The sequence below is a fragment of the Strix aluco genome, chromosome 18 (genome assembly GCF_031877795.1).
Source record: "Strix aluco isolate bStrAlu1 chromosome 18, bStrAlu1.hap1, whole genome shotgun sequence".
NCBI classification, from domain to species: Eukaryota; Metazoa; Chordata; class Aves; order Strigiformes; family Strigidae; genus Strix; species Strix aluco.
This window is the reverse complement of record NC_133948.1, coordinates 10,665,719-10,674,667: the sequence shown is the minus strand read 5'-3', so window position 1 is coordinate 10,674,667 and position 8,949 is coordinate 10,665,719. Positions and strand designations below refer to the sequence as shown.

The window sequence follows — 8,949 nt, the reverse complement described above, 5'->3', positions numbered from 1 at the left end:
AACAAAATACTTAATGGAAAAAACAGGGAGTCGGCTCCAAGGGCAAGCAGCAAGCCTGCAGGAGGGTGAAATTATAAAAGACACCACATTTTTATTTCATTTCCTGCCTCCCCAGCAACAAGCAGTGGCATGGGGAAGCTCAGCTCGCCTTCCTGGGGGGATGCTACACGAAAATGAGAGCCTGCAGGGAGCAGACACAACCCATCCTGCAGCCCCTCCTGCACCCATGAGCCCTGGCACCCCACCACAGAGGTGGCTACCCAAAACATCCTGGAAGGGAAAGCTGGTGAGAGCTGGGGTGTGCCAAGAATAATTAAATATAATTATAAAAATATATGTATAGCTATATGTATTACATATGCAATAATACATATTGGGAGTTGGACTAAATGATCATTATAGGTCACTTCCAACTGAAATATTCTATTTAAATATATTTATTTTTATATGATATATTATTGATTTATAGTACATATTATTGCTTTATCTTATTATGGTATATTGTAATGTCCTATAGTATTATGGCATATATATATATTGTGGTATATTATAATATTTGTTTTATATATAAATATATTACATTTATAATTAAGGATATAAAAGGAAGATGCCATGTGGACAGATGCTCCTCCATGGGGGGGATGTCCCTTCAGAGGCACCACACACCTTAGAGTGCATTGTGCCTGTCCTGGTTTTGGGTGGGATAGAGTTAATTTTTCTTTTTAGTAGCTAGAATAGTGCTATGCTTTGGATTCAGTATGGAATTTGGTATGAGAGGAATGCTGATAACACGCTGATGTTTTCAGTTGTTGCTAAGAGATCAAGGACTCTCCAACTCCCCATGTCCTGCCCATGCGCAGGTGTGCAAGAACCTGGGGAGGAGCACGGCCAGAGCACGGGCCCCGAATTGGCCAGTGGAATATTGATATCATGTAACGTCAGGCTCAGTATATAGAGGAGGGGTAGCCGGGAAGGAGGGGGTTCTCTCTCAATTTTGGGATTGTGGTTCTGGGATCTTGGCTTTTTCCAGGATCGCTGGCCAGGAACGGGCTGGGTATCAGTCAGTGGGTGACGAGCAATCGCATCGTGCATTACCCATTTGTACTTTTTATTATTGTTATTATTGTTTTATTTTATTTCAGTTATTAAACTGTTTTTATCTCAACCTACGAGTGTCCCTTCACCCCTCCAATTCTCTATCCCATCCCCTGGGCGGGTGAGGGTGAACAAGCAGCTGCATGGTGTTTGGCTGCCAGCAGGGTTTAAACCACAACAGTCCTTTTTGGTGCCCAATGTGGGGCACGAAGGGTTGGGATAACAACAGATCTGGCCAGAGGGTATTACAATGCATTTGTTATAATCATTCATTATGTTTTTTTAATAGTTGCTGGTCATAATGTCGGTTTATTGGCTCTTAGAGTTGTGGCTTTCATTCTTAGAGTTGTGCATCACCTCACTGGCCGTATAGAGTCCCTGTGCTATTGCTTATCACCTCTGGGATGTGGATTGAGATTTTTGTTTTGCTGTACTATGTAACACTGGTTTATGGCACGATAAAGTTGTCGGTCCTGAGACTAGTCCAGTATTTGTATTCAGCACTGTCGTCACATCTGTACTTCGGGGGTCATCTAGCAGAAAGGGTTAACAACTACCTGCTTGACCTTTTCTCCTAGAAAAGTCAATCCATGAGGGAGACACTTTCCTTCACCTTCCCCTTCTCCTCCAGGCTACTTAAAATAGCATTTGAGAATTTAGAAGATTTTGAATATCCTTGGAATGTTGACACTAACACGGTTGTCTTATTGCTGGGAGCCAGCGTGTTCCTGCATGTGGTTCAGTTTTGTTCAGGGTTAAGCAACTATTTAAGAGTATCACCTGGAGATCTACCCCGGGGCTGGAGAGTTAGGAGTGGCAAGGACAGTATCTAGGACAGTGGGCACCCCTAATGTTCTGGAATTTTACCCCTGAACAAGTGCAGAATCCCCAAAACTAGTAAAATATTTAGAAAAAGTATGCTGTCACCCTGGCAATTCCAGAGAGGCACACATCACTGCAATGTGCTGGGGCCTGGCCCATGCCTACCGAGCCCTGTTCAACACTATTCGGTACCCTCAAGGGGAAGAGAAGGTCTCTGGACCTGATAACAAAATGACAGGCACTGCAACCACTCCAACAGCCACAACAGACACTGCAGCCACCCCAGCCCCCACGACAGGCGTTGCGACTGAACCGAAGGACCAACCCACGCCGGTATCAGTCGCCCCCATATGGAAGAAGAAATGGACACAAAAGTCATCACATTTAGAAAGGGATGAAGATGCTCCTCCTAAGGAGAAAGAGGAGGAGGAGGAGGAAGGAGAAGATGAGACAGTAACCACCTCCACCTGATCTTTATCCCTGAGTGAGCTGAGGGATATATGAAAAGATTTCAGCTGTCATCCAGGCAAGCACATTGTCACTTAGCTGCTCAGATGCTGGGATAACGGGGTGAGTAGCTTGGATTTAGAGGGTAAAGAAGCCAGGCAGCTGGGGTCCCTTGCTAGGGAAGGGGACATTGATAAAGCAATTGGAAAAGGGGAGGGAATCCATAGCCTCTGGAGGCAGCTCTTGTCAGGTGTGAGGGAAAGGTATCCCTACAAGGAAGAGATTGTATGTAATTCGGGCACGTGGGTCAATATAGAGGTATTCGGTACCGGAGGGAACTAGCTGTGCAGGAGGTGATTTATTACGATCCAACCAACATGCAGTTACTTGAAGACCCAGATGATGTCCCATGTGGACAAGCCGCATGGCAGAAGGTTGTACGGAGCACACCATCATCATATGCCACCTCACTGGCGATAGTAGATTTAGGAGGAGACAATTAGGCACCACCCATGAATGAAGTGGCTACTCAACTCCGGCAGTTCAATGAGAATCTCTCTTCCTCCCTATAGGCCTGCATCTCAGCTGTGGAGAAACCACCAGGCAGCCTAGAGAAACATGGAGAAACTGTCTTAGAGTTTCAGCAATTTGAGGATAAGTTCAGCCCCGCAGGTGAAGCACAGCTCCTCCTGGCACCCCAACTGCTGGTGCTGGGCTGGATGTTCAAAGGGAGGGTCCCCTCTACACACCATGCAACTGATGCCACGTGGAGTAAGTGGGTCACACTGATCCTACAATGGGTTTGAATAGTGAGCCCTAGCAGCCCAGGAATATTGGAAGTGGTCAGAAATTGGCCAGAAGGCAAAGATTTTGGAATGCACCAGAGGAAGGGGTGACACATGCTGAAGAGGCCCCACCATATAATAAACTACTGGATAATGAGAAGCAGTATGCCCTGTTTACTGATGGGTCCTGTTGCATTGTAGGAAAACACTGAAAGTGGAAAGCTGCCCCGTGGAGCCCTGCACAATGGGTTGCAGAAGCTGCTGAAGGAGAAGGTGAATCGAGACAGTTTGTGGAAGTGAGAGCCATCCAGCTGGCCTTAGATATTGCTGAGCGAGAAAGGTGGCCGGTGCTCTATTTCTACACCAGCTCATGGATGGGAGCAAATGCTCTGTGGGGGTGGTTACAGCAATGGAAATGAAGCAATTGGCAGTGCAGAGGCAAACCCATCTGGGCTGCTGAAATATGGCAGGATATTGCTGCTCAGGTAGAGAACTTGGTTGTGAAAGTATGTCATGTAGATGCTCATGTGACCAAGAGCCACGCCACCAAAGAACATCAAAACAACCAACAGGTGGATCAAGCTGCTAAGATTAATGTGGCCCAAGTGGACCTGGACTGGCGACATATGGGCGAGAAATTTATGGCTCGCTGGGCCCATGACTCCTCAGGCCATCAGGGAAGAGATGCAACATACAGATGGGCCCGTGATCGAGGGGTGGACTTAACCATGGACACTATTACACAGGTTATCCGTGAATGTGAAACATGTCCTGCAATCAAGCAAGCCAAGCAGTTAAAACCTCTTCGGTATGGAGGATGATGGTTAAAATATAGATATGGGATGGCCTGGCATATTGATTATATCATGCTCCCACAAACTCGGCACGGCAAATGCTATGTACTCACAGTGGTGGAGACAGCCACCGGGTGGTTGGAAACATATTCTGTGCCCCATGCCACCACCTGGAACACTATTCTGGGCCTTGAAAAGCAAGTCTTGGTGGCATGGCACCCCAGAAAGAATTGAGTTAGATAATGGGACTCATTTCCAAAACAATCTCATAGACACTTGGGCCAAAGAACATAGCACTGAGTGGGTATATCACATCCCCTGTCATGCACCAGCCTCTGGAAAATTAAGCAGTACAATGGGTTGCTGTCCTGGTTTTGGCTGGGATAGAGTTAATTTTTCTTTTTAGTAGCTAGAATAGTGCTGTGCTTTGGATTCAGTATGGAATTTGGTATGAGAGGAATGCTGATAACACACTGATGTTTTCAGTTGTTGCTAAGAGATCAAGGTCTCTCCAACTCCCCATGTCCTGCCCATGCGCAGGTGTGCAAGAACCTGGGAGGGGGTACAGCCAGTGCACCGGACCCAAATTATCCAATGGAATATTCCATATCATGTAATGTCAGGCTGGGTATATAGAGGAGGGGTAGCCGGGAAGGAGGGGGTTCTCTCTCACTTCCAGGATTACGATTATGGGATCTTGTTTTTTTGGCATTGCTAGCTGGGAACGGGCTGGGTATCAGTCAGCGGGTGGCAAGCAGTCACATTGTGCGTTATTTGTTTGTATTTTCTATTACTATTATTGTTTATTACCATTACTAAACTTTTTTATCTCAACTTATGAGTTCCCCTTTATCCCTCCAATTCCCTCTTCCATCCCCTGGGCGGGGGGAAGGTGAGCAAGTGGCTGCATGGTGTTTGGCTGCCAGCCGAGTCCAAACCATGACAGTTGCTAAAACCCACACTGAGAGCAATGGGCGGTGGAATTTTCAAACACTGGGACACACATTTTGCAAAAGCCACCTGGTTAGTCAAAACTAGAGGCTCTGCCCACCAGGCTGGCCCTGCCCAGTCAAACCTTCCACATACTGTAGATGGAGATAAAGTCCCTGGAGTGCACAGTAAAAGTGCTGGGGAATTCAGTCTGGGTTATTCCTGCCTCAGGTAAAGGTAAGACCATGCATGGGATTATTTTGCTCAAGAATCTGGGTAGGTAATGCAGAAGGAAGGGGAAGTCTGATGTGTGCCTCAAGGGGATTTGATCTTAGGTGAAAATAGCCGAGTCATTGAACTGTGTGATGTCAGTTGCTAAAAACCCCTGTTATTCAATATCATCATCGCTACAGCTGATACATATTATACTAATGGAATCACATTAATAAAAAAAAATGAACTTCAACAGTTACAACTGATTTCAGCAATTGGTGCCCAGCAACTTCCTTTAGAATTGTCATCTTCAGCCCACAGACTGTGAACATCGACCACACCAGATACATCAGCTATGAGCTCCAAATGTAGCAGAGATTACAGACCATTCCACTGCTCTGACCAAGGTCACACACTCCACTGACTGAGCCAACTCCGCATCACCCCTCCTGCCTTAAAAGACTGTCATGACAGATGGAATCTGAAGTTATGGAGTAAATGAACTCATCATACATCTTGGAGGGACAGTCCATAGACTAAGAGAATGATATCTGTGTGTATACATCAAAAAACAGGGAAAGGAATGGTGATTAACTAGAATGTATTGGGTAACATGGCACCTGAGAATAATGTAAGTGGTGTGGAATAAGGGGTGGATAGTGTCCTGGTTTTGGGTGGGATAGAGTTAATTTTTCTTTTTAGTAGCTAGAATAGTGCTGTGCTTTGGATTCAGTATGGAATTTGGTATGAGAGGAATGCTGATAACACGCTGATGTTTTCAGTTGTTGCTAAGAGATCAAGGACTCTCCAACTCCCCGTGTCCTGCCCGTGCGCAGGTGTGCAAGAACCTGGGGAGGAGCACGGCCAGAGCACGGGCCCCGAATTGGCCAGTGGAATATTGATATCATGTAACGTCAGGCTCAGTATATAGAGGAGGGGTAGCCGGGAAGGAGGGGGTTCTCTCTCGATTTTGGGATTGTGGTTCCGGGATCTTGGCTTTTTCCAGGATCGCTGGCCAGGAACGGGCTGGGTATCAGTCAGTGGGTGACGAGCAATCGCATCGTGCATTACCCATTTGTACTTTTTATTATTGTTATTATTGTTTTATTTTATTTCAGTTATTAAACTGTTTTTATCTCAACCTACGAGTGTCCCTTCACCCCTCCAATTCTCTATCCCATCCCCTGGGCAGGCAAAGGTGAGTGAGCAGCTGTGTGGTCTTTTGCTGCCAGCTGGGTTTAAACCACACAGCGCCTCCGAAGGGGTGCTCCCCACCCCCACATTACACCTACCTGGCTCCTTGCAGCCCATGTCCGGTGCAACAGAGGCTGTGGTGGGACACATCCCCCGACACTCGACACACACCCGCTTGTCCCGGTGCAGCCAGCAGCTCCAGGCCTGCCCGTGGCAGGGGGGCCCCACCTGCATCAGGTGGAAATAGCCACAGTAGCTGGGGAGGGGGCAGCTGGGAAGGGGGAAAAGGCGGGGAAAAGTGGGGGGAAATGGTAGTTGGAGGGCAGAGGTTGTGGTGTTTTCTTGATGAATGGGGGGATGTAAAGGGGCTGTGGGTTTGGGGGTGCAAAAGGACCATGGTTGGGGGGTTGAGAAGGGTAATGACTCTGGGGAGGGGGTTGCAGAGGGGCCATGGTTTCAAGGAGAGGGGGGAGGTGGGAAGGTAATGGCTCTGGGAGGGTGCAAAGGGGCAGTGGCTTTGTACGGGGGTTCAATGGGGCTATGGGTCTGTGGGGGCAAAGGGGCAATAGCTTTAGCAGTTGTGAAGGAATCATGGTTTGGAGGGGTGGAAAGGGTGATGGCTCTAGGAGGATGCAAAGAGGCCACAGCTCTAAGAGGGGGGTGCAAAGGGCCATGGGGCTGGGATGGGGGAGGAGGGTATTGGCTCTAGGGGGGTGCAAACGGGCCATGGGTCTAGGAAGGGGTGCAAAGGGGCCATGGTTTGGAGGGGAAGAAGGGTAATGGCTGGGGGGATGCAAAGAGGTCTTGCATCTGGGGGTTACAAAGGGGCCATGGCTGCAGGGGGGTGTGCAGAGGGGTCACAGCTTTGGAGATGGGAGGTGCAGGGGGGCCCCAGCCCCACACCTACCTGGACAGTTCCTCTGGCAGCAGCAGCTCAGCTCTCCCCCAGGGATCCCTGAAGTCCCAGTTGAAGGAATCAGGTAATATCTTGGCCACCCCTGGCAGAAGAACAGCCAGGGGACACACACAGACAGTTACAGACACGCCGGGACAGGCAGCGGGGATGGCAGCACCGGGAGACAGTCACACACAAGGGAGGTGGGCGTCCTCGAGGGACCCGCATTACCTTCGGCTGTCCCACAGGTCGGGTGCTCCCCCAGGCACCTGCAGCACTGCTTGAGGTTGGGACAAGGCTCCTATCCGTGCTGGGGCGGGACAGTGACCTGGCAGCTGCGGGCCTTGCTGCCAACCCTGCATGGGGAGCTGCCCCTGCTCCATGGCCCCCAGGGCCCCACCATGCAGCTCACCGCTGCCAGCAGGCCGGGGGAGCGGGTGGGATGGGAAGGGGGAAAGGAGAACTTCAGTGGTGTGAAAGATGGACAGAGGAGAGCAGGGGACATGCAGCACAGGGGAGGGGGAAAAAGGAGGAAGGAAAAGGGCCAGGGTGACCCCGGCAGCCCCTCTCCCCCAACCCCCAGGCAGGGGCTGCCCGCCAGTGCAGTGGCATTGTGCACCGCTTCCGCAGGCCTTTATCCCCGCGCCACTGCCGCGGCTCTGCATTGCGCTGACCTGGGACCCCGCTAATCTCCCTGGAGATTAGGGAGGGCTGACTGCTGCAATTGTCCAGGGGGCCACGGTCAGCATCCACCCAGGTTGGGGTCCCCAGGGTGGGCTGGCTCTGCACTCCCCAGGGCTGGCCCCTGCTCCCTGTTTGTCACCCCCAGCGCAGCCCCCAGTTCCTGTGTCCCCATGCAAGGCACTGCCCGCAGCAGTGGCAGGGGTGACACCTGGGCTTGTCCCGCTTGGGTCCCACACTGACAGCTCTGAGGCTTGCAATGACAGTGCTGCCACCAGCTGCAGACCAGAGGCCACCCCTGCAGGCTCTTATTGCACTGGGAGCAGCCAGACATTCAGCGTGGAAAAAAGCGGAAAATTGGGATATTGCTCCAAATCCAGCCCAGCCGGCATCCCCAGATGCATCCCATTACTGCTCAAAGTATGGGCTAACACATAATAGCAAACACCTGCCACCCAGGCTGGTGTCCCCAGCCCCGGGGATCAGCCGGTGCCATCCCCTCCCGCCACTCACCGGCGCGGTGGCACGTGGCACAGTAGTCCTCGCAGCAGTCGCCCATGCTCTCGCAGTACGAGTGGCAGTAGCAGCGAGGCCGGTGGGTGCCCAGGGCCCAGCAGGTGTTGTTCCTGCCCAGGCAGCACCGGTGCGGGCAGCTGCCCGTGGCACACACCAGGTGGCCGGTGGCCAGCAGCCAGGCCCCACCGAGCAGCAAGGCCCACATGGCACCAGGACCCCACAAGCCCCCGAGGGATGGCTTCCCTGCCCCATGTAGCCAAACGCTGGGCAAGCAGCGAGGGCTGCGGCAGCAGCGGCACTGGGAGCCCTGGCCACACCTCCCCTGGGCTGGGTGGGGGGACAAAGCCCATTCCCTTCTGCTCCACCGCCCCTCACCATCCCAGCTCTTCACTCCGCAGCCAGGGTGAGGATTTAACAAAATTAACCAGGATGGTTAATAAAATGCTGTGCATGGGACAATCTAACCCTGGAGCTGCCTGGGAGCATCTGTGAATGGGCAGTGCTGGGTTGAAGTTGATGCTCTCCCAGGAGTGCCAGCTCGACGTGATGGGGAACCATCCCCGACCCTCATCCACAC

The 8,949-nt window shown here is 51.1% G+C and overlaps 1 pseudogene; it reads right to left on the bottom strand.

Moving 5' to 3' along the window:
- Window positions 1–163: 163 nt before the first annotated feature.
- LOC141931650 (uncharacterized) lies at window positions 164–8,577 on the bottom strand (annotated as a pseudogene).
- Between the last annotated feature and the right edge of the window lie 372 nt (window positions 8,578–8,949).